The sequence below is a fragment of the Hyperolius riggenbachi genome, chromosome 11 (genome assembly GCF_040937935.1).
Source record: "Hyperolius riggenbachi isolate aHypRig1 chromosome 11, aHypRig1.pri, whole genome shotgun sequence".
Lineage (NCBI taxonomy): Eukaryota > Metazoa > Chordata > Amphibia > Anura > Hyperoliidae > Hyperolius > Hyperolius riggenbachi.
Genome location: NC_090656.1, coordinates 80,378,189 through 80,402,558, shown reverse-complemented (window position 1 = coordinate 80,402,558; position 24,370 = coordinate 80,378,189). Strand labels below are relative to the sequence as shown.

Here is a 24,370-nt window from a genome sequence, read left to right as displayed (position 1 = left end):
AAGTGCTCTGATTGAAGTCAGACTGGATTACTTGCATGCTTGTTTGATTAAGCCACTACTGCAGCCAAAGAGATCAGCAGGACTGCCAGGCAACTGGTATGGTTTAAAAAGGAAATAAATATGGCAGCCTTCATAGCCATCTTACTTCAGGTGTCCCTTAAGGTAATATCAATTGAAGTTTCTGCTGCAGGTTGCCTCTGGTTCATCCTCCTCACATACATGAGAACAGGTTGCTCAGTTAGAAGTCATGTAACTTGCCTGTACAGAGATCGATATTCCAAAATCACACAGATAAGTCTAATTTTAGAGCAAGACTAATTTTAGAGCGAGACAATTAACTTCACTCTCATACACTGGGTAAAAAAAAAAAAAAAAAAAAAAAAAAACCTTGCCTCTGCTGAGAATCCAGCATTACTCTCCTCACTTATCCTGCCAGCCGCATGACGTCTAACCCATGTAGCTCCTTCAGCCCTGCACACCCCCACATAGCAACAGAACATGTTGCTAGCCTGCAGGCTAGTGATGTGTCTGCTCAGTCTCAGCATTACAATGTTGCCTGAGGGATCAGCCACCAATCCCTACTTGTGTATTATTATTATTATTATTATTATTATTAATGTATAAAGCGCCAACATATTCTATGGCGCTGTACAATGTAAGAAAACAAACAAGGGATACATAACGATACAGACAATGATATACATCAAATATGAACACTGATACAAGATACAGCACTGCTGATTACAATTTGATGTAACATGATGACTAAAGTGTATAAATGTCTAACAGTGTGCAAGCAATTAAATTAATAACAGTCTATGACACAAAAGGATGAGAGCCCTGCCCTTGCGAGCTTACAATCTAAAGGAATGGGGTGGAAACAAGAGGTGGGGATGTATACAGTATATGTACAGGCAGTGCGCAATTAGGTTATTTAGTGGGTGCATGGCCTAAGCTAGAGAATATGCTTGTCGGAAAAGGTGGGTTTTGAGGGAGCGTTTAAAAATTTCAAAAGGTGGGAGAGTGGCGAATGTGTTGTGGAAGGGCATTCCAGAGGAGGGGTGAGGCGCGTGAGAAGTCTTGTACACGTGAATGTGAGAAAGTAATTGTAGAAGAGGATAGAAGAAGCTCGTGTGCAGATCTGAGATTGCGGTTGGGTTGGTATCTGGAGACTAGTGAGAAGATGTACAGGGGAGAGAGATTGTGGAGAGCTTTGTAGGTTAGGGTTAAGAGTTTGAACTGAATCCTCTCGTTAATTGGTAGCCAGTGAAGAGCTTGACAGAGAGGGTCAGCAGAGGAAGAGCGAGAGGAGAGATGAATGAGTCGAGCAGCAGAGTTCAGTACAGAATTGAGCGGTGTTAGTCGGTTAGTTGGAAGTCCACCCAGCAATATATTGCAATAGTCCAATCGAGATATAATAAGAGCATGTACTAACATTTTGGTTGTGTCATGGGAGAGAAAAGGTCGGACACGTGCTATGTTTTTCAGTTGGAAATGGCAGGAGCTGGTTAGGGAGTTAATGTGAGGAGTAAATGAGAGAGAAGAATCAAATATTACCCCCAAGCACCGTGCTTTGGGAACTGATGTGCAAAGGGGTGGACAGGGATGGTGGAAAGACTATTAGTTCAGTTTTATTCATATTAAGTTTTAAGAAGCGAGAGGACATGAAAGAGGAAATAGCGGCCAGGCAGTCGGGAACCCGTGTGAGGAGGGAGTTAAGGTCTGGGGCCGAGAGGTGCAGTTGTGTATCGTCTGCATATAGGTGGTATTGGAAACCAAATGAGCTGATTAAGTTACCAAGACCGTGCATGTAGATGGAGAAGAGGAGGGGACCCAGGACAGAGCCTTGAGGTACCCCTACAGACAGAGGATGTGAAGAGGAGGCCTGATCTGAATAAGAAACAGTGAAAGACCTTCCAGAGAGGTAGGAAGATATCCAGGAGAGAGAGAGGTCCTTTATTCCTATAGATGAAAGGATCTGTAGGAGTAGAGTGTGGTCGACAGTGTCGAATGCTGATGACAGATCTAGAAGGATGAGTATGGAATAATAGCCTTTGGATTTAGCTGTGAGGAGATCATTAGCTACTTTGGTGAGGGCTGTTTCTGTGGAGTGGTTTGGCCGGAAGCCAGATTGGAACTGATCAAGCAAGGAATTTGCAGATAAATACGGACTTAGTTCAGCATGAATGTGGCGTTCAAGTAATTTAGATGCAAATGGAAGAAGTGACACTGGGCGGTAGTTAGCAAGGTCGGTGGGGTCTAGAGATGGTTTTTTAAGTAGTGGTGTTACAACAGCCCTCTTGAGTGAGGATGGAAAAATTCCGGTGGAGAGGGATAGGTTAAACAGCGATGTTAGGGCAGGGATGAGGGATGTGGATAGCTGTGGAATGAGATGTGATGGGATAGGATCCAACGAACAGGTGGTTAGATGGGATTTGGAGATAAGGGAAGAGAGCGAATGTTCGGAGAGTGGAGAGAAACTGGAAAAAGGGCAGTCAACAGGAGGAGTGGAGGTGGAGTTTGATGTCTGCGTGGAAAACACACTACGGATTTTTGCAATTTTATCTGTAAAATATGTTGCAAATTCTTCAGCTGATAAGCACGAAGAAGGAGGAGGACTGGGTGGACGGAGAAGGGAGTTGAAAGTACTGAACAGGCGCTTTGGATTGTGCAAGTGGGAGGATATGAGGGAGGAGAAGTATGATTGTTCTGCAGAAGAGAGAGCGGTTTTAAACTTGTTCAACTCTTTTTTGTAAGTAATGAAATCCTCATTAGTATTACTTTTTCTCCAACGGCGTTCAGCTACCCTAGAGCACCCCTTTAGCTGTTTAGTAGCTTTGGTCAGCCAGGGTTGACGACTGACACAGTGTGGGCGGACATTGGTGAGGTGTGCGATTTCATCCATGACTTGCGTGATTGAGCAGTGATAGTGTGCAGCTGCTGAGTCAGGGTCAGTGAATGGTTGTGTGAGGAGAGGTGCCAAGGCATCAGAGACAGATTGCATGTCTATGTTGCGGTAGTTCCTGCGTGTATATGAGCGTGCTTGAGGCAGTGTGGTAGGAAGAGAGGAGGAGAGAGAGAAGTTTAGTAAGTTATGATCAGAGAGCGGGAGAGGAGAATTAGTGAAATCAGTGATAGAACAGAGACGAGTGAATATGAGGTCAAGTGTATGACCATTAGAGTGAGTTGGAGCAGTGGACCACTGAGACAGGCCGTAGGAGGAAGTAAGTGACAGAAGTTTAGTGGTGGCAGAATTGTTGGTGTCAACATGAATGTTAAAGTCGCCCATAATGATGGTAGGGATATTGGAGGACAGGAACTGGAGGAGCCATGCAGAGAAGTGATCTAGGAAGAAGGAAGCAGGGCCAGGAGGGCGGTAGATTATTGTGATCTGGAGGTTAGAGGGAGAGTATAGACGGACTGCATGGACTTCAAAGGAAGGTAGAGAAAGAGAAGGAATGAGTGGCTTGAAGGAGCATCTATCAGAGAAAAGAATGCCCACCCCACCGCCATGAGGCTTTAGACTATAATAGGAAGATACAACTATGGTAGGGATTACATTCTCAGCCCCTCTTTTAAGCTATGTACCCACATTGTGATTTCTGAAGTGATATTTTCAAAGACCATCCATTTTTGCGCGATGAGTGATCATTTCTGTGATTTTGCAACGAAGGTGCGAGTCTGCAATTAAACTAACAAGGTCTTGCAGCATGCAACAATTACAACAGTCATGGCGGATCGGATCTTTAAGATCCCCAACAACTCCAGTGCAAAGTGCCGTGATCATTTGAACGCTCATTCTTGCCCATCGTGTGCCATTGCGAGTTCGCGCAGGTAGGAAGATTGGGGGACGCTTGTGCGTCGGGTCGCATCGCTGTGGGTTCCCCGGCCCATCTTCCAGTGAGTATGGGCATTTATTGACATAATAATACCTTTGAATAACACTTTTCTCCTGTCACAGCCAGTAGGGTCGTGCTCAGTAGGCCACCCTGCAGCATTAGGAGGTCTTGCCCAACAGCTCGTTACTGAATAGTACTGGCTATAGGAAGAGCTGAGGTTCGAACTCTGGTCTCCTATGTGTCAGAGGTGGCTCCAGTAACCAGTATGCTATCCAGACACCAATGGCTGTATACTCTGTAAAGGGCTGTGGAAGATGTCAGTGCTGTGTAGAATTTATTTGGGCAACATAAACTTATACTGTATAGGTAGCTTAAACTCAGACCAAAAATCAGAACTTCCTCTCTGCTCTAAAAGATAAGCAACAGCATAATAACTTTTAAAGAAAAAAACATCTCTTTGTTACAGCTGATACAAATCTTGCAATAAATCTGCAGTGTGTTTACTTCCATGTAAGCAGACATAGGGCCAACATCCTGTGTTTACAAATTAGCAGCTCTGCTGCGGCAGACAGCTGACACAGCTGAGACATCAAATTACAGTTGTAATTAGTCACAAATGAGGAGGCATTAGACAGGCGAAACTGTCTAAACACATACAGGGTGCATTTCTCTAGGTTTTCCCTTCTGTTCAGTGGAAGAGTTCAGGTCCACTTTAACCATAAGCACTCCACCATAATTTGTAGTTTAATGATATAACAGTTGAACGCTGACACTGCAGCTATTCACCCCACCTCTGATATTGACAAAAGTCCTACATTTTTTGCACAGACTGTCAAAATCTCCTGGTTGACCTGCTTTTAACTTTTATCATGACAGATGCACTTCATAATCCTTTACCGTGGGAGTGTGCGGTGTATACCTATCCGGTAACACTCTGCTAGCGTTGAACAAACCTGCCAGTGCCATGCTCAGTAATGAGGGTGATGCTGCCAATTTCAGGAAACGCTTATCCAGCGCTTTGGCTGTAACGTATGATGGATGGTTTTATTTTCTATTTAACAGCAGCGTGCCGGCAGTCTGTCTATTAAAACAACCCAGCTACAGCTCCACTGTGGTCCTGGGCTTGCCAGTTAATGAGTGATGGGATGATATATGACAAGCTTGCACCTTTATTATGTTTAGGGGAGGGAACAGGAGATTTCAGAAGCAGCGTGAGCGGAGCCGCGGGCCGTGCCAGTCCCGTCACATTCACTCAGCGTCCAGCCAGCATTCAAATTATCCTGATTAAACATCCTGACTTGAAGGGAGTACTTTAAGGGAAACGTGAGAAAGTATGTGCCAACGTCAGGCAGACCTGAAGACTTTCATGCCAAGATATAATAGCCGATATGATGAATGGTTTCTAAAACAAATATATATTTTTGAGCAAGCAAAAAAAAAATAAAATAAAAAAAATAAAAAAAGCAGCAGTAGACCAATGTTTTTGATTAGTTTGTTTAAAAGCAATCCTAAAAACTGTATGTGAAAAAAAAAAGAAGAAAAAAAAAAACACACTTGTGGTTAGCTCAGTTTTCTGAAGCCAGGACTGACAGTGGCATTGCTGAAGCTATTCAGACCTGCTGGTTACAGCCAGTCTTGTGTTCATTGAAATCAACTTAGCCTTAAAAGTGAACTAAGCACTATTTTTAGCACCCAAGGCATCCCAATTGCACATTAAGGCCTCGATTCACTAATTGGCACTAAGCCGGTTAGGAGGCCTTAACAGTTTGTGGGCGCAAACCACAGCGTTCGGTGGTTTGCGCCCACAGGACCACCCACATCGCGCGGAGCACGGTTGGCCGGTAAGTGCGCCGTGTGACGATAACATCGCACAAAAGGACGCATCGGGTGCCTCCGAAATGCCATTTTGGTCGCACCGGGTGCGACGTTTACAGGGCAGCAGGTGCGACATTATCGTCGCACTGCGCACTGTTACCGGCCAGCCGCGGGTGGTCCTGTGCGCGATGTAGCTTTGCGCTGCTGTTAATGCGCGCAAAGGTACATTTCGGGCATTAAGTGGCTTTTCACTCTGGTGAATCAATCCCTAAATGTGTTACTGTGCATACTAACAATGTGGCTCATTACCAGGGATGCTCAAATTCGGCTTCGGGAGATATCCGGATATCTCCCAGTAATGCTGTGCGGGCTGGGCGGGGGGGGTCAAGCTTACCTCTCTGACGTCTTCTTCGGTCGTCCCTCGGCGCCTCCCACGATGCGCTCCAAGCGGCGGTCACCTGATTACAAACACTTCCTCCTTCCGGGTTGAAGGAGGAAGTGTTTGTAATCACGTGACGCGCATGGAGCGCATCGTGGGAGGCGCCGAGGGACGACCGAAGAAGACGTCAGAGAGGTAAGCTTGACCCCCCCGCCCAGCCCGCACAGCATTACTGGGAGATATCCAGATAGCAGAAATCCGGATATCTCCCGAAGCCGAATTTGAGCATCCCTGCTCATTACTAAAAAAAAATCCCAGTTAGGCTTACCAGTAATAGGGATTTCTGGGTGTGAGCGTACGCAGTGTCACCGTGCCTGTCCGCTACCTGTCTGTGTGCGACAGGTGCACATTGTAATACCAATCACTGCATATACCTACCTGTTGTGTTCAGTGCACCCACCTACCTACGTGAGTGCACGCAGAGTGATATACCACTCCGTGCATACCTGTTAACTGCGCCTATGTGACTGCACATTGTATTAGTCAAGTCAGTGCATACCTTTCACTTCATCCCCCTCCCCCCTCCCCCGATATGGACACAAACGAACAAAACAGGCAGAGGTAGACCCAGAGGAAGGCCACCCGGCAGGTCTGTGCGAGGGCGTGTTGATGTGATTTCGTGCGGCCCTGGCCCAAAGTACAGTGCTCAGAAGAAGGCACGTCCCATCAACTCCCAAGATTGTCAGGACGTGGTTGACTATTTAACACAGAACACATCTTCCGCAGCCACCAGCGCTACTACAAGCACCACATCCATTGCATTTGACACTTCGCAGGAGTTAATTGGTGGGGAATTAACTGATTCACAGCCATTGTTGTTACAACCAGATGAAGGCGCTAAGCAAGTTACACCACCTCATATGTCTGAGTTAGGTCACACTATGGACATAACGTGAGAGGAGGAGGAGGATGATGAAGTTCCTGCTGTTGGTGCAGTTTTGGAGGGGTCTGAGGCAAGCGAAGCTGGGCAGGAGGATTATGATGATACGGATCCCACATGGGTTCCTAATACACAAGATGACCAAGGGGACAGTTCGGAGGGGGAGTAGGAGGAGACTATTCCCTGAAAGAAGCAGGGGGGAGCTCGTCGTCAGAAACAGCTGGTGGCAGTGTCCGGCGCCATGTATTGCCACCTATGTACAGCCAGCCAACATGCCCTTCAACGTCAGCTGCTGATGCCACTATAGTGCCATCACCCCAGGGTGGCTCAGCGGTTTGGAATTTTTTTAATGTGTCCGCCTCAGATCGGAGCAATGCCATCTGTTCTCTCTGCCTCCAAAAATTGAGCCGTGGAAAGGCCAACACTCACGTAGGGACAAGTGCCTTACGAAGGCACATGGAGAAAAGGCACAGACTGCAATGGGAAGAGCACCTGAGGAAAAGTAGCACACAAAAGAAAAGCCACCCTCCTTCAGGTGCAGCATCTTCAGCCGCTTTCTCCCTTGCACCTTCACAGCCACCCTCCTCCACTCCGCCCCTGACCTTGAGCAGTTCCTGCTCCTCTGCCCACAGCGAGGAAATACAAATAGAGACAGACCGCTCTACCTCTGATGCCTTTATGCAAGGTGCTGGATGCCAGACAGCAGGACAGGAACACAGTGAAGATGAAATCCGCACACTCGCTGGTACAGTCCAAGGGTTTTTATTTAAATCCAACTTGCAAATACAGAAATTTAACTGACATGTTTCGGATAAGATCCTTACTCATAGCCTAAAACACTGACATCTTGGTGGAACATATATACTGTCAAGACCGCCCATAAGGGCGTATATTCCTCCACCCATGGGAGGAAGGCCCTGACTTAAATTTAAAGGCACAGATCAGAGTCTGAAAAGATATGTCCACCATAGCACTATATATAAAATGACAAAAATGACAAGAATACAATAGCAAGGTAAAAAGGTACAAAATTACAAAAATAGAAAAACAGTAAAACGACATCAGTATATAAAATTAATATCCCACCTGGCATTTAAGCCATTGGGTTCCCTAGTACCCATCTGTAGAATCCAAAAAGCTTCTCTTATTCGTAGTTTTTTGTATGCATCTCCTCGTCTGAAAGAAACAGTAACCCTCTCAATCCCCTGGAAAGTGAAACCCCTCATATTACCCTCATGTTTCTCCCTGTAGGGTCTCGCCACATTGCTAATATTATCCGTTTTCCACGAGGCCCCATTAAAATGTTCAGAGATCCTTTGTCTTAAACAACGTGTAGTGCAGCCAACATATTGTAGGCTGCAAATTGTACATGTGACCACGTAAACAACGGATTTTGTGTTACAATTGATAAATTGGCATAAAGGAAAATTTCTCTGATTAGCCATGGATGAGACAGTACGTGAAGAGTGATGGTAAGTACAATAATTACAGGAAGAGAAACCACACCTGTACGATCCGGTAGTGGACAACCAAGTATGTCGCACCAGAACAGCAGAGGACTGAAAAAGGCTGGGAGAGAGGGTAGATCCCAGGGATGGGGCCTTTTTGTAGGCAAACCTACAGCCTGGTTGGAGTACTTGTTGTAGCTTATCATCCGCATATAGCACAGGGATATATTTCTTGATGACCTGCACAACCTTGTCATACTGTTGACTATATGTAGTTATGAAGTTGATAGAGCTATCATTAGATTTCTGGACCCGTGTACTATCGGATTTGTCCCTCAAAAGTATTTCTCTATCTCTGGAAGCAGCAATTCTCTGAGCCCTATCAAGATCTGGGTCAGAGTAACCCCTCGCTTTAAAACGTGATCTAAGAATAGAAAACTCGTGTAGTGTGAACTCATCTGTAGAGCAATTCCTCCTTGCTCTAATGTATTCCCCTACAGGGACACCCCTGAGAGCAGGGCCGTGCAGAGGATCCTTGAGTGGGGGGTGCTTAAATTTAAAAAAGGGGCCTGGCAATGCCTTCTCCCGCATGCCCCCCCTCCTCGTTTCTGTCTAGGGGGGGTATTGATTGTCATGCTGCTGAATGCAGATGCTGGGTGCCATGTGGGTTCTGGGTGTAAGTACTGAGTGTCATGTGGGTTCTGGCTATAGTTGGGTATCGAGTGTCATGCGGGTGTTGATTGCAAATATTTTGTGCCATGTAAGATCTGGGTGCATGTCCGCGATGTCATGTGGGTGCTGGGTACAGGTACTGGATGTGACATAGGTGCGAATACTTGATGCCATGCCTGTACTGGGTGCTGGCTATGGGTGGGCTTTGGGCATCACGTGGGTCTTGAATGCAGGTACTTTGGGTGTGGGTACGAGTTAAGTGGGTGCTTGGTGCAGATAGTGGGGGGCATGTGAAAGCTGTGTGCAGGTGTGAGTACTGGGTGCAATTTTAGGCCTGGGTGCAGATACTTGGTGTCATGTGAGTGTGAGTGTGAGTACTGGGTGCCAGCTATGAGGGGAAGGGGTGGGTGCTGGGAAAAGTAGAGGTCAGTGTGGGTGCTGCAGGAAGGGGCAGGGCCGTGCAGAGGATCCTCAAGGGTGTGGTGCTCAAATTTGAAATCGATAAATCGTGCTAAATTGTGTATGTAATACCTCCTCTCCAGAAAGCATAAGGCAGTCTTAGTGGGTGCCATGTGAGTGCTAATTGGTGCAGGGAGCCATGTGAGTGTTGGACATGAGTGAGTGCCATGTGCGGTCTGGATGTGTGCCATGGGAGAGTACTGAGTCTCATATGGGTTCGGACGAAGGATGGGTACTCGGTGCTATTTGGTGGCTGGCCATGGACAGGTACTAGGTGCATATAGTGGCTTTGGAACTTGGTGACATGTTAATACTGTGCCATGTGGGTGTTGTTGATTATGAGGGTATGTGGGTCTTAGGTGCAAATACTGAGTGCCAAGTGGGTACTGGGAGTGAGTACATGGTGACATATGGGTGATGGGTGCTGGCTAGCGGGGTATTTATTGTCATGTGGGTGCTAAAGGCAGATGCTGGGTGCCATGTGGGTTCTGCGTGCTGGCACAGGGTGTCATGTGGATTCTGGCAGTATGGGTGGGTATCAACCATCATGTAGGTGTTGATTGCAGGTACTCAGTCTCTTGTGAGTTCTGGGTGCATGTACTGGATGTCATATGTGAGTGCTTGGTGTGGGTGCTGGGCACCAAGTGGAGGCTTAGTGCACCTGGAACTACTGCAGATGAAACATGTGGGTGTTGGGTGCAGGTACTGGGTATCACATAGGTGCAAATACTTGGTGCCATGCCTGCACTGGGTGCTAGTTATTGGTGGGCATTGTGTGTCATGTGAGTTCTGAGTGCAGGTACTTTGGGTACTAGTACTAATTATGTGAGTGCAGATAGTGGGTGCCATGTGAAGGCGGTGTGCAGGTGTGAATAGTGAGTGCCATGTTGGGGCTGGGTGCAAGTACTGTGCCATGTAGGTGCGAGTACTGGGTGCCAGCTATAGGGTGAAGGGGTGCAGGTATTGGGTGTCATGTGGCTGTTTGATGCAAGTACTAAGTGCCATATTGAGGCCGGATGTGAGTACTGGGTGCAGGGTGCTTGGTGCAAGTACTGGGTGCTTGCTATAGTGGGTGTTACTGGTTGAGTGTAATGTGGGTGCGGAATATTGGTGGGATTGCTGTGGGTGCAGGGGGTGGGAGATCACTGTGGGTACTGCTATGAATGGCATAGTTGCTGCTAGGGGAGGTAGAGGTCAGTGTGGTTGCTAGGGGAGGTAAAGCTCAGTGTGGGTGCTGGGGAAAGGTAGGGTACTGTGGGTGCTGGGGGAAGGGTAGGTCACTGTGGGTGCTGGGGGGAGAAGTAACTGTAGGTGCTGTGGAAGGTAGAGGTCAGTATGGGTGCTGGAGGAAAGGGAGGTCACTGTGGGTCCTTTGGGGGAGGTCACTGTGGGTCTCGGGAGGTAGAGGTCATTTTGGGTGCAGGGGGTGGGAGGTCACTATGGGTGTTGCTATGAATGGCATAGTTGCTGCTAAGGGAGGTAGAGGTCAGTGTGGGTGCTGGGGGAAGGGTAGGCCACTGTGGGTGCTGTGGAAGGAAGAGATCAGTATGGGTGCTGGAGGAAGGGGAGGTCACTGTAGGTGCTGGGAGAAGTCAGTGTGGTTACTGGAGGAGGGAGTGGATGCTGGGTGTTGGGAGAGGCCACTGTGGGTGCTGGCAATGGAAGAGGTGCTGCTTTTGGGATGGGAGGTCCCTGTGGGTGCTGCAGTGGACAGGGGGGTAGCCACTGGGGGAGGGAAAAATCACTGTGGGTGCTGGGGGAGGGATAGGTCAGTGTGGGTGCTGGGGTAGGCAGGATCACTGCTAGAGCTGGGGAGGGAGAGGTCACTGTTGGTGCTAGGTGGAGGGAGAGGTCACTGTGGGTGCTGGGGGAGGGGGAGGTCACTGTGGGTGCTAGGTGGAGGGAGAGGTCACTGTGGGTGCTAGATGGAGGGAAAGGTCACTGTAGGTGCTGGGTAAGGGAGAGGTCACTGTGGGTGCTAGGTGAAGGGAGAGGTCACTGTGGGTGCTGGGGAGAGAGAGGGTCAGTATAGGTCCTAGGTGGAGGGAGAGGCCAGTATGCCACACTAGGATTCCTGTCTGGGCCTCTTCACTTGAAAGTGTCCCAGATGGGGGTGTGGCTTCCCGCGGGTGGGCGGGGCTTATTGCGGTCGGGGGCGGAGCTTATTTTGCGCGGCGAGAGGGGCCTTTTTTTGAAGATTTTAAAAAGGGGGGTGCCTGGGCACCTAGAGCACCCCCCTGTGCACATGCCTGCCTGAGAGTATGTTTCGGGTGGCAGCTGGTTGCCTGCAACAGAGAGTTCCCAGCACAGGGCTTTCTATAAGTTCTAGTGTTGATAGTTCCAAATTCTCCTGATCCACAGAGAGTGATATCAAGGAAATCCATCTGTAGGTCATCTGATTTATATGTAAAAGACAGATTAAAATTATTGTCATTAAGATATGACCAAAACTGTTGTAAAGTCTCATCTGTCCCCTGCCAAATCAAAAGAAGGTCGTCAATGAAACGACCATACCAAACAATAGAATTCAAAAAGGGGTTTGTCTCTCCAAAAATGCGGAGCTTCTCCCACCACCCCATATAGAGGTTCGCGAGTGAGGGCGAAAACTTCGCCCCCATAGAAGCTCCGCACTTCTGGAGGTAGAGCCCCCCATCAAAAGTAAAATAATTGTGTGAGAGGAGAAACTCTGTTACCAATAGAATATATGCTTGTAATGGAGTCGAAAACGAACTGTACTTGGAAAGATGAAACTCAAGGGCCACAATAGCCAAATTGTGGGGGATGGAAGAATACAATGCTTTTACATCGAGAGTTACCCATTTGTATTGCGACTTCCACTGTATATTATCTAGGGATGCAAGGACATGTTTGGTGTCCTTGACAAGGCCGGGGAGCCTCAAAACCAGTGGCTGTAGGTGAGAGTCCAGCCATTCCCCCAACCTCTCCCCAAGGGAACCAATGCCGGACACAAAAGGCCTGCCATCAGGTGGAGAGACAGGCTTATGTATCTTGGGGAGATGGTGAAAGATGGGAATGACTGGGCTCCAGACCCTAAGGAAATCTGCCATATTCTTTTTTTCAATAACCCCATGGATTCCCCCATGGAAACAAGTTGATCAAATTCAAGTTTTAAATTCAAAGGTGGGGTCCGTGGGGAGACGGATGTAGGTATTTGGGTCCTGAAGCTGTCGCAAGGCTTCTGCCCTGTAATCAGTTCAGCCGCTTTCTCCCTTGCACCTTTACAGCCACCCTCCTCCACTCCGCCCCTGACCTTGAGCAGTTCCTGCTCCTCTGCCCACAGCAGCAGTCAGGTGTCCGTGAAGGAAATCTTTGAGCGGAAGAGGCCAATTTCTGCCAGTCACCCCCTTGCCCGGCGTCTGACAGCTGGCGTGGTGGAACAGTTAGCTCGCCCGCTGTTACCATACAAGCTGGTGGACTCTGAGGCCTTCCGTAAATTTGTGGCCACCGGGACACTGCAGTGGAAGATACCAGGCTGCAATTATTTTTCTAAAAAGGCGATACCCAAACTGTACCGTGAAGTGGAGAGACAAGTGGTGTCATCTCTGGCACACAGCGTTGGGTCAAGTGTCCACCTGACCACGGATGCCTGGTCTGCCAAGCACGGTCAGGGCCGCTACATTACTTACATAGCCCATTGGGTCAACCTGGTGACCGATGACAAGCAGGGAGTACGTGGCTGTGCAGCGGACCAACTTGTGACACCTCCACGGCTTGCAGGCAGGCCTCCTGCCACCTTCTCTCCTCCTGCTACATCCTCTTCGCCGTCGTCCTTCTGCTTGGCTGGGTGGCAGTTCAACTCTACTGGTGCTGTGATCTCCTCTCCAGCTACACAGCCCCATCTCCCCAGGGCCTATGCTGCATACCAGGTACGACGGTGTCACGCCATATTAGACATGTCTTGCCTTAAAGCGGAGAGTCACACTGGAGCAGCACTCCTGGCTGCTCTTAAACAGGTGGATCAGACAGAGGCGCTATTCGTGACCTTGAGACTGTACTGTGTACTCCTGTCTGTTTATTGCCTGAGGAAGCGGGAATATACCCGTGAAATGTGTTGCGGTTCTGTTCATGGAGTATGTGAATAAATTGTCTTTATCTTAAGCGACAGCATCGAGTCTATTTCTGAGTGGCCGGTCCACCGCCGCCACCCGAATATTTTAAACATTTTAGCATATTTTATCCTTTTGGCGCCTCTGTACATCTACTTGTCAAGGTGGATCAGTGGCTGACCCCGCACCAGCTGGAGATCGGCAACGTGGTGTGTGACAACGGCAGCAATCTCCTTTCCGCTTTGAATTTGGGAAAGCTGACACATGTACCCTGCATAGCACATGTGCTGAATCTAGTCATTCAAAGATGTGTGTCAAAGTACCCAGGCTTAGAGCAAGTCCTGAAGCAGGCCAGGAAGTTGTGTGGGCATTTCAGGCGGTTTTACACGGCCATGGCATGCTTTGCGGACATTCAGCAGAGAAACAACTTGCCGGTGAGATGCTTGATATGTGATAGCCCGACTCGCTGGAATTCGACCCTGGTCATGTTCTCTCGCCTGCTAGAACAGGAGAAAGCCGTCACCCAGTACCTGTACAATTACAGTAAAAGGACACAATCTGGGGAGATGGGGATGTTCTGGCCTAACAACTGGACACTGATGCGAAATGCATGCAGGCTCATGCGGCCGTTTGAAGAGGTGACAAATCTGGTGAGTTGCAGTGAAGGCACCATCAGCGACTTGATCCCGTACGCTTATTTCCTGGAGCGTGCCGTGCGTAGAGTGGTGGATCAAGCTGTGGAGGAGCGTGAAGAGGAACAGTTATGGCAGGAACAGTTGTGGGGGCAATTTACATCAGAATCAGATGTTTCCTCAACACCTGCGGCAGCACAGAGGGGGGAGGAGGAGGAAGAGTCGTGTGAGGAAGAGGAGTCAGACTTGGATGATGAGGAAGGTGTTTCTTTGGAGGAGGAGGAGGCGGCAGAAGAACAACCGCAGCAGGCGTCGCAGGGGGCTTGTGCTGCTCGACGTTCCCGTGGTATTGTTCGTGGCTGGGGGGGGGAGAGAGGACTTACCTGAGGTCCCTGAGGAAGAGCAAAAGGAGATGGATAGTATGTCTGCATCCAACTTTGGGCAGATGGCATCTTTCATGCTGTCCAGCCTGTTGAGGGACCCCCGTATAAAAAAAAACTCAAGCCGAATGAGCTGTACTAGGTGGCCACGCTACTAGACCCTCGGTATAGACACAAAGTGCTGGGCATGTTACCAACTCACCAGAAGGCAGAAAGGATGCAGCACATGCAGAACAAGCTGGCAACTATGCTTTACAATGCGTTTAAGGGTGATGTCACAGCACAACGCAATAAAGGTGCCACGGTCAGTAATCCTCCTCCTCCCATATCCACGCAGGCAAGGACAGGTCGCTCCAGCGAGATCTCATGGTGATGTTGGACATGCGGACATTCTTTAGTCCAACGCTTCGCCTTAGTGCTTCTGGATCCACCCTCCACCAAAGCCTGGACCGGCAGGTAGCCGACTACCTGGCTTTAAGTGTGGATGTAGACACTGTGAGCAGAGATGAACCCTTGGACTACTGGGTGCGCAGGCATGAGCTGTGGCCAGAGCTGTCCCAATTTGCCATCCAACTTCTGTCTTGCCCTGCCTCAAGCGTCCAGTCAAAAAGGACATTGTCACTGAGAAGAGAAGTCGCCTAAGTCACAAAAGTATTCAGTATCTCACCTTTATCAAAATGAATGAGGCATGGATCCCAGAGGGCTACTGCCCGCCCGAAGACTAAGTCAGTCCCCACACACAGCATCTCTGCCTGCACGCAGTGTGACTGGCTGCCTGCCCCAAGTCTAAGTCGCTCCCCACACAGCATCTCTGCCTGCAGGCCGCTTGACTGCCTTCTCCGCCACCACCAACAGGGTCCAGGACTCCAGGCGGATTCCTGTATTTTTAAAGCCGCTGCTAGCAGCGGCCGCTATAATAATTTTTCTGGTGCGGGTACATGCCTGCCTAATTTTTCTGGCTCCACTGCAGCTGCAACAACAAAACAAAAAGGCATGTACATGTGCCCATTCCCCTTCGTGATCATTAGCTTGCCGCGGTGAAGGGGCTTGCGTATCACAATGAAGCAATGACTGCCGGCTATATGAGTGTCTTGGGGGGGGGGGGGGGGGGGTGGCACACCAAAGATAATAAGGTTGTTGCTTCATTGTGGACAGACCAAATTTGATCAGCTGGACAGTCACTGTTGTTCTATCATTGAGCTACCTCAGCCTGGTGACCATATGGGCTTGAAAACCGCTATCGCCTGCACTCTGGCCATAGTGCCCACCAGTCCAGAATGGCCGTCACTATGCAATCAGCTGTTTGCGGTGCGTTACACAGTGAGTTTGGTGTGTCAGTGTGAATCAGTACTCTAATTACACTCCCTGATTGATGTATACACATGCAAGATGTTTTAAAGCACTTTAGGCCTGCAATTTAGCATTTAATGTGATTTCTGCCCTTAAAACACTGCTTTGCGGCCAATCTGGATTTTTGATGGGGACTTTTGGCGTCCATCCCACTCATCCATGCCCCCCTCCAGATGTTAGACCCCTTGAAACATCTTTTCCATCACTTTTGTGGCCAGCATAAATGTGTCTAGTTTTCAACGTTCGCCTCCCCATTGAAGTCTATTGCGGTTCGCGAAAGTTCACACGAACCGAACTTTTGCGGTAGGTTCGCGAACCTAAAATCGGAGGTTCGGGCCATCTCGACAGCTAATAGCATTGTATTATTAACTGTCTTATCCACCTGGCAATAGTACATCTTGTTGCCTGCATACCTCTGTTGTGGCCCATAAACAAAATAAGTAAGTTATGTGACCTCCTCCAGTCTTTAGTCCTCTGTAAATAAAGTAGTATAGTTCTTCTAACATCCAACATATGGAAGAGACTCTCCTTCTCTGTCTTTGGATTCTCACAAAACGCTGGTACTATAATCACCTGAGTTCTGTGAAAAGTCGAGTTGTTCTTGGGTATGGTCTGAAAATAAACTTGTCTTCAAATACCGTCATATAAGGATCCTTCACTGAGAGGGACTGTAAGGCCACATACACACATCAGACCATAGTCTTTTGAAAATGAAAGATCACAGACCAATTTTACCACCCTTCATGTAGTATGAGAGCCATACCTTCACAGTCTTTTCTATGGAGCTGAACTCCCCATCAGAAAAAAATCTTTGCAAGATGCTGCACACACAGATGCTGTACAGACACAAAAGATCAGTATCTGCAAAAGATCAGTTCCTGCAAAAGATCCGTTCCTGCAAATTGCATTCATAGTTTATGAGATCTGCAGATCATCATACACACCTTGTTTAACTGACATTCATCTGCAGATCAGACAATCATCTGCAGATCTGAAAATCCATCCTGGTGGATCTGATCTGCAGATAAATGTCTGTTAACCTCCCTGGCGGTATATTTTTTTTTCCTAGCATGTAGCTAGCCTAGCACTAGCTACATGCTTCCCCCCTCCCTGCGGCATCCCCCCGTATCTACCGATCGCCGCTTGCCCATAAGGAAATCCCATTCATTCTGAACGGGATTTCCTTGAGGGCTTCCCCCGTCGCCATGGCGACGAACGGAGTGACATCATCGACGTCGTGACGTCACAGGGAGTCCCGATCCACCCCATAGCGCAGCCTGGCGGCGATTGGCCAGGCTGCACAAGGGGTATGCGGGTGGCCCTGTATCGCGGCGGGTAGCGGTGCATCGGTGATCAGACCAAACACGCAGCTAGCAAAGTGCTAGCTGTGTGTTTGAAAAAAAAAATTATGTAAATTGGCCCAGCAGGGCCTGAGCGGCAACCTCCGGCGGCTTACCCCGTGTCACACACGGGGTTACCGCCAAGGAGGTTAAACAAGGTGTGTATGATGATCTGCAGTTCTCATAGACTATGAATGCATTTTGCAGGAATGGATCTTTGGCAGGAACAGATCTTTTGCAGATACTGATCTTTTGAATGTCTACAGCATCTTTGTGTGCAGCATCTTGCAAAGATTTCTGTCTGATGGGGAGTTCAGCTCCATAGAATAGACTGTGTAGGTATGGCTCTCATACTACATGGAAGAGGGTAAAATTGGTCTGTGATCTTTCATTTTCCAAAGACTATGGTCTGATGTGTGTATGAGCTTTTAGTCTTCTACCCTTCTTGCTGTAGTGATTGCTAACAAATAGGCTACCTTCAAGGTTAATAGTTTGTCTGGTATTTTGTCAAGTGGTTCAAAAGGCTCTTTACACAACTGCTGGAGCACCAAGGACAGATCCCAGGGAGGAAAGGATCTCACCAATATAGGTTTAGATTTAGACACTGCCCTGACGAATGCTTGGACATAAGGCTCCTTCGCCAATTGTCTATCTAAAAGGAGAGATAGCGCTGCTATCTGGACTTTAATCATGCTTACTGCAAGATGCATGTCAACCCCAACTTGTAAGAACTCCAGAATTATAGCTAGACTATTATTGTCTGCAGGAACCCCCTTCCTTTCTTTCCACCCATTAAAGGCTTTCCAGACCTTTCCGTAAATCTTCTTGGTTACCTCTTTTCTACTGTTTAGAAGTGTATTAATTACCCTTTCCGAGAAGCCCTTGTTAATTAGAAATTGCTTCTCAGGATCCATGCAATGAGTCTTAACAGTTGTGGATTGGGATGGAACAGGCCTTTCTGTGAGTAGATCCTTCTGTACTGGTAGAGGAAATGGATCCTGTAGGGATAGTGACCTGACCATCGGGAACAATGACCGTTTTTGCCACCAGGGGGTGATTAATATTACTGTGGCCTGCTCTAGTTGTATTTTTCTCACTACTTTCGATAGGAGGTTGAACGGTGGAAAGGCATAAACCAAGCCTTTTCCCAGGGAACCTGGAGGGCATCTAATCTGTGAATTGGCGAGGCTGCATGCAGTGAGCAAAAGTCTGGAACCTTTTCGTTTCCAGTAAAGGCAAAAAGGTCTAGTTTGGGAATTCCCCATTTCTGAGTAATGAGCTGGAAGACCTGACATAACTCCCACTCCGCTTCTTGAATTGGAGTCCGGCTGAGACTGTCCGCTACTCTGTTCAGCGACCCCTTTATGTGAGCGGCGGAAATTGATTTCAAATGTTTTTCCACCCAATCCATAATTTCTTAGGCAAGAAAGAGAAGGTCTGGAACCCTGGTGCCCCCTTGTCTGTTGAGATACGACACTGTTACCATGTTGTCTGATAAAATATTTATATGAAGACCCGAGATCTGGTCTGACAGTTTTAATAAGGCCTCTCTCACTGCTGCTAGCTCTCTGAAGTTTGATGATTTTTCTGCAACCATGACCGCTGTTTTCCCTGGATCTGACAACCTGGGAGATGAGCTCCCCAGCCCCAAGCACTGGTGTCTGTGGTGATGCAGATAACTCAGTCTAGAACCCAAGGGCGACCCTGTGACTGGTGGTTGGATAACCAAAACCTAAGGAGAGAGTTCTTAACCCCCTGATCCCAAATTTTCCTGTAATCCCAACTGGCTCGGTTTTTTTCCTCCATTCTGAAGAAACCATTGCTGAAGATGTCTGGAATGAGCCTGCACCCACTGAACTGCCGAGATTGTGGAAGACATTGACCCTAGAAGAGACATCATTTCCCTTAGCGATACCTCCGAGGCGGAAAGCATTGCAGAAATCTTTCTGGAAATTTTGTCTATCTTCTCGGGAGGTAATACAATTTTCTTTTGTACCGTATCCAAAATGTAACCTAGGAATATTGTTCTCTGGGAAGGATTGAGATTGGATTTTCCAGCCGAGGAACTTTAGAACCCATAGGCATGAATCTAGATCCCTCTCTAAATCTAACCTTGAATGAGCCAAAATTAAGAAGTCGTCCAGATAAGGAACGACCTTTATATTCTTCAGATGTAGATAGGCTGTTACTTCCGCTACTTCCGCCAGCCCGAAAGGCAGTGCCCGAAACTGGTAGTGACAAATCGTGTCGCTAAATTTTAAGGCGAATATCAGGAACCTTTGGTGGTCGGGGTGAATGGGCACGTGCAGATAAGCGTCCTGCAAATCTATTGTTATCCACGCCAGGGGAAACAGAATATTCCTTACCGAGTAAATACTCCCTATCTTGAATTTCTTTTCCTTTAAAAACAGATGTAACTGACTTAAATTTATTATCAACCGATATTTTCCTGAGGGCTTCAAAACAACGAAAATGTAGGAGTAGAACCCCCTCGCCCTTTCTTCAGGCGGGACGCAACACACAACGTTTTGCTCGATCAAGGAAGTAACAGCCTGCTTTAATGCTTGGGCTTTTTCTTGATTTCTGGGAGCCCTTGTAAGGTAAAATTTTGTTGGGCGGGGGGGAAGCACCCTGTCCTCTTTGTCACTTGTTGTCCTTGAAACCAGGGGTAAGGGCTTTGGAGGGGGTGACATTTCCTCTAAAGAAGGAATTTTTTCGTTCCAACTCCTGACCTCTGCCTCTGGTCTGAGAGAAGGCTCTGCCCCGAAAGAACCTTCTAGTTGGAAGCTTCTTTCTTTTGTCTGAGAACTTTTTACGCCTATCGGTGGATCGTGAAAGAATAGTCTCTAATCCTTTCCCAAACAAAAGGCCCCTTTCAAATTGCATGGCACAAAGATGGCTTTTTGAGTTAATATCGCCGTCCCAAGTTCTGAGCCATATTGCTCTGCGAAAGGAGTTTATCAAGGTGACTGCCTTAACTGCTGCTCTGACACAGTCTCCACAGCCGCGTCTGCAATGAAGGCTAAGGCTCTAGCAATGATCGGAATAGTTTCTAAGAGCTGTTCCTGAGGGGACCCTACTGCTATTAGTTCCTGTAATTCGTCCACCCAGGAAATAAGGTTCCTTGATATACACACCGTAGATATAGCTGGTTTGAATATAAAGGAAACTGCTTCCCAAGTTCTTTTAGAGATAACCTCTACCTTTTTGTTAAGGTATCTTTGAGTGCCCCCGTGTCCTCAAAGGACAAATCGGCTTCCTTAGAATATTGGGACAAGGCCGCATCCAACTTTGGGAGCTTATCCCATCTATCTATCTCGGAATCCTGAAAAGGAAATCTTCTCTTAAAGAGAACCCGAGGTGTGTTTAAAGAATGTTATCTGCATATAGAGGCTGGATCTGCCTATACAGCCCAGCCTCTGTTGCTATCCCAAACCCCACTAAGGTCCCCCTGCACTCTGCAATCCCTCATAAATCACAGCCATGCTCTGAAGCTGTGTTTACATCTGTAGTGTCAGTCTCAGCTGCTCCCCCGCCTCCTGCATAGCTCCGGTCCCTGCCCCCCTCCCTTCCCTCCAATCAGCAGGGAGGGAAGGGATGTAGGCGGGGACTGGAGTTCTGCAGGAGGCGGGGAGAGCAGCAGACTGACACTATAGAGATAAACACAGACAGCTCTGACAAGCTGTTTGTCAGCAGCGTGGCTGTGATTTATGAGGGATTGCAGAGTGCAGGGGGACCTTAGGGGGGTTTGGGATAGCAACAGAGACTGGGCTGTATAGGCAGATCCAGCCTCTGTATGCAGATAATATTCTTCAAACCCACCTCGGGTTCTCTTTAAAGGATTTCGGAATCGCAAATCTTTTTTCAGGTGCCTTCCACTGTTCATCAATGATCTGATTAAGGCCTTTATGGACTGGAAAAACTCGAATTTCTAATCCCTTATTTATTTCGTCTTGAACGGAAACTTCTGGAATAGATTCAGGAATCTGTTTGCTGTCATAAATAGCTCTTAACTCTACAGTCTCTTCAGCACTAAATAGGAAACGAGTCGATTTAGTGGTCTGGTCAGGGTCTTGCATAGACAAAAGATTGTCGTCGTCACCTTTAGAAGTTTCTGAAAGCGAATCTACTACTTCAGAAACTGTCAAATTGCTAATCTGTTTAGATTTAGAGCTAAGTGGTTGCTGCGAGGAACTATGTGAGTCAGTCGTTGCAGAACGTAATGCCTGAAAAGTCGACTGCATTTCTGATTTAAAGAACTCTAAAAAATCCTTTATGGTCTTAGATGGATCAGTACCATGGGTCCCTGCAGCCTGCGCTAAACAACTCTGGACACAAAACTTTGTCCCAAGTGTTAGCTAATTTTGCATTACAACCATTGCATCTCGTTTTGTGTTTTAAAGATGGCTGTCATCCACTTTAGCCTGAAACAAAACAATGATATAGACATGTATTAGAAAATAGCACCCATTACTATACCAGTGTTACCTGCATCTGGTTAGAAAGGGCGATTATACCTGTCCCGCTGCAGAGGGAACCACTGCTGAAGACCCTGAAGCGGTTTTCTTTTGAGGTTCTGCCGGGGGAATGCTTACTTGCTCCATTATCCCTGAGAACCCTTTCTCCAAGGCGGCAGCCGCTTAAATAGGCCACCCCCTGCTGACTCCGCCCCCTCCAAATCAGCCGCCGCCATGCTATCTTCTGGCAATGTGTGCCTAAAGAGATGCGTCTCCCAAATGCCCTCTCCTTGGCTGCCGTAAAAGACTGGGGTGGCAGGGGACACTGAAAAATGACTCCTGTGCCTCATGTTGGAAACCAATGGAGTCTTATGAGCCAACGGAGAAGCACAGCATTGCCCGGCGCTCGGGGAGGAATCGTCCATCATGTCACATCCGGCTGCCGTGCGTCACACCGGACGTAGGGCTGGCGCATGCGCAGATGGAGTTCCAGGATGCCAACTCTTCCCCGCTCAGGGAAGCCAGCATGGTCGTGGGGCCAACTGAGCCAGCCACAGCTACTCCGTCCGCCAAGACACCCAGTAAGCCTCTTCAGCCGCAACCAAACGCCTGCCACTGACCTCACCACGTCAGGTAGCACCCGACCGGTGTTCCCCCAGGGTCAAATGCTGAGGAGTAAGAGTCCTTAACTACTACACAAGGAACTCAGACCCTTGTCACTATAGCCTGTGTACCTGAAAACAGGAAACACAGTGAAAACTGAAGGGTGGTAAGGGTGCACACTATTTATGGGGTGGCGTTTCATTAGGCAAATGTAATGATGGTCTGTGCTTCCTTGTAAAAGGTATCTAGTGTACTCTCAATCCATTCTACCTCTTCTTTTTACATTTAAATGTTTGTTAGAGGCCTTTATTGCTCTACTTCCATGGCCTGCCATTCGCAGAAAAAGCAGCCAGATAAGGATTGCTGTAATAAGTAGCAATGAGCAAACAAAAGCTTTCATTAGCGGGAAGGGGGGGGGGGGGGGAGTTAGGACACTGTACTTCACACAGTTTAGAGAGTCGCACTTGATTACATTCCCACCTTCCCCTGATGATTAAGAGCAGAGGGAAAGGGGGGGGGGGGGGGAATGGCAGCTCCTACAGCTATTCGAGTAAAAAAAAAGCTGCGTAGATCCCTTTAAAAGCACTATCTAAACGCTTATTGAAATGCACTTGCAAGGGTTTTCTGTAATAGGGCCAGCACTTACATAGGGGCAAACTAGGCAATTGTCCAGGGCCCATAGGGTGTCCCTAAAGTCTTCCCCTTTTGATGTGAAAAGGGAGAGTGCACATTACCCGTCTCCAGGATCTGCCCTGGAACATAGGGTAGAGAATGACATTATGGAGGACAGAGGCAGACCACACACACACCTAAATTTAAATCACACACCAGTGCTTCTGCTACGGAGGGCACCTTGGGACACTGGCAGAGAGCGGAGCTCTGGGGAGGGACACATAGGCTTTCAGGGGCTGGAGAAAGCCCCAGGTCAGGAAATTTGATTTTCTTTTGTTTCACACATGTATAGTTTAATGCCTGGTACGCACCATGCAATTTCCAATCAGATTGACAGGTCAAATCAATAATTTCCAGCAGGTCTGATCAGGTTTCTGATCGATTTTCCGATCACTTCTACACAAAATCATTTGGAAACCCGGTTGGACCTGACGGAAATTATTGATTCAACCTGTAGAAACCAGGGAAACTGCATGATGTGTATCAGGCATTAAGAGTTCCCTTTTAAGCACAGAAACAACACAGGCATTCAGGGGATTAGCACATCTATTAGATACCCCTGCAGAAAAAGCTTTATAGGAATATCATTACCGGTATATTCCAAGATGACATTGCAGTCAGCTGCACTCAGTGAGGACTCAGCATTTGTTTACTCTTCCAGAGTCAATGTTGATTTAGGAAACTAGGCCCAGAAAGGGCAAGTGAAGGTTATCTGGTTAAAAATAACAGTTTACTGGTTAATTTTTAAAGTTTAGATTTCAGTTGATTTTATTTCTCCCCCCTGAAAGACCAGAGCAGGGATCTGGAGAGTGTTTGTTAATGAGTAGTAAAAGCATTCCACCACCTAACAAGCTGTAAGTCATGATTAATTAACCAGGTGCAGGCATGCAAGGCTTCCTGTAAAATTCCACAGCAAATGAGGTCTGAAGCCAAAGCAGATTAAAGAATACCAGTGTTTTATTTGTAGCCTAATGGCAAAAACAGAGGTTAGCTTTACTTTGCATTTTGTAGAAATTGTATTTATTATAACTAAAGCTGTATAAACTGGACACACAAATATTGTCTGTTTACCAACTTGAGGAAAAAAATGAATTTTAGCTTCATTGATAAACTGTTATTATTGTTGTTTATGTACCGTATATATTGATGAAGTCTTCTGCAGCGCTTTACAGAGTTGTTAATCAAGTCACTTACTGCTCCTCTAAGGAGCTTACAATCCAATCCCTGCCATATGCATATTAGTCTAATGTTCCTGTCAAAGTCATGTAGACATGCACAATTATTGTCACCTGTAGGTATCGGGATTCGATCCTCGGT

At 47.6% G+C, this 24,370-nt stretch overlaps 1 protein-coding gene and 1 long non-coding RNA gene across 10 annotated transcripts in view; one reads left to right on the top strand and one right to left on the bottom strand.

Moving 5' to 3' along the window:
- The window catches only part of PPFIBP2 (PPFIA binding protein 2), a 308,186-nt gene that overhangs the window by 234,577 nt on the left and 49,239 nt on the right, over positions 1-24,370 (bottom strand). The window contains exon 1 of one of the 9 annotated variants that reach the window (XM_068259527.1): positions 23,645-23,740. The exons of the other annotated variants lie outside the window; for them this stretch is intronic. The gene's annotated coding sequence lies outside the window, so the exon portion shown is untranslated. Of the gene's footprint in view, positions 1-23,644; positions 23,741-24,370 lie in introns of those variants that run through there. 9 annotated transcript variants of the gene reach the window in all.
- The window catches only part of LOC137537629 (uncharacterized), a 64,554-nt gene continuing 64,020 nt past the window's right edge, over positions 23,837-24,370 (top strand). The window contains exon 1 of the long non-coding RNA XR_011024634.1: positions 23,837-23,907. This is a non-coding gene — a long non-coding RNA (uncharacterized lncRNA). The remainder of the gene's footprint in view (positions 23,908-24,370) is intronic.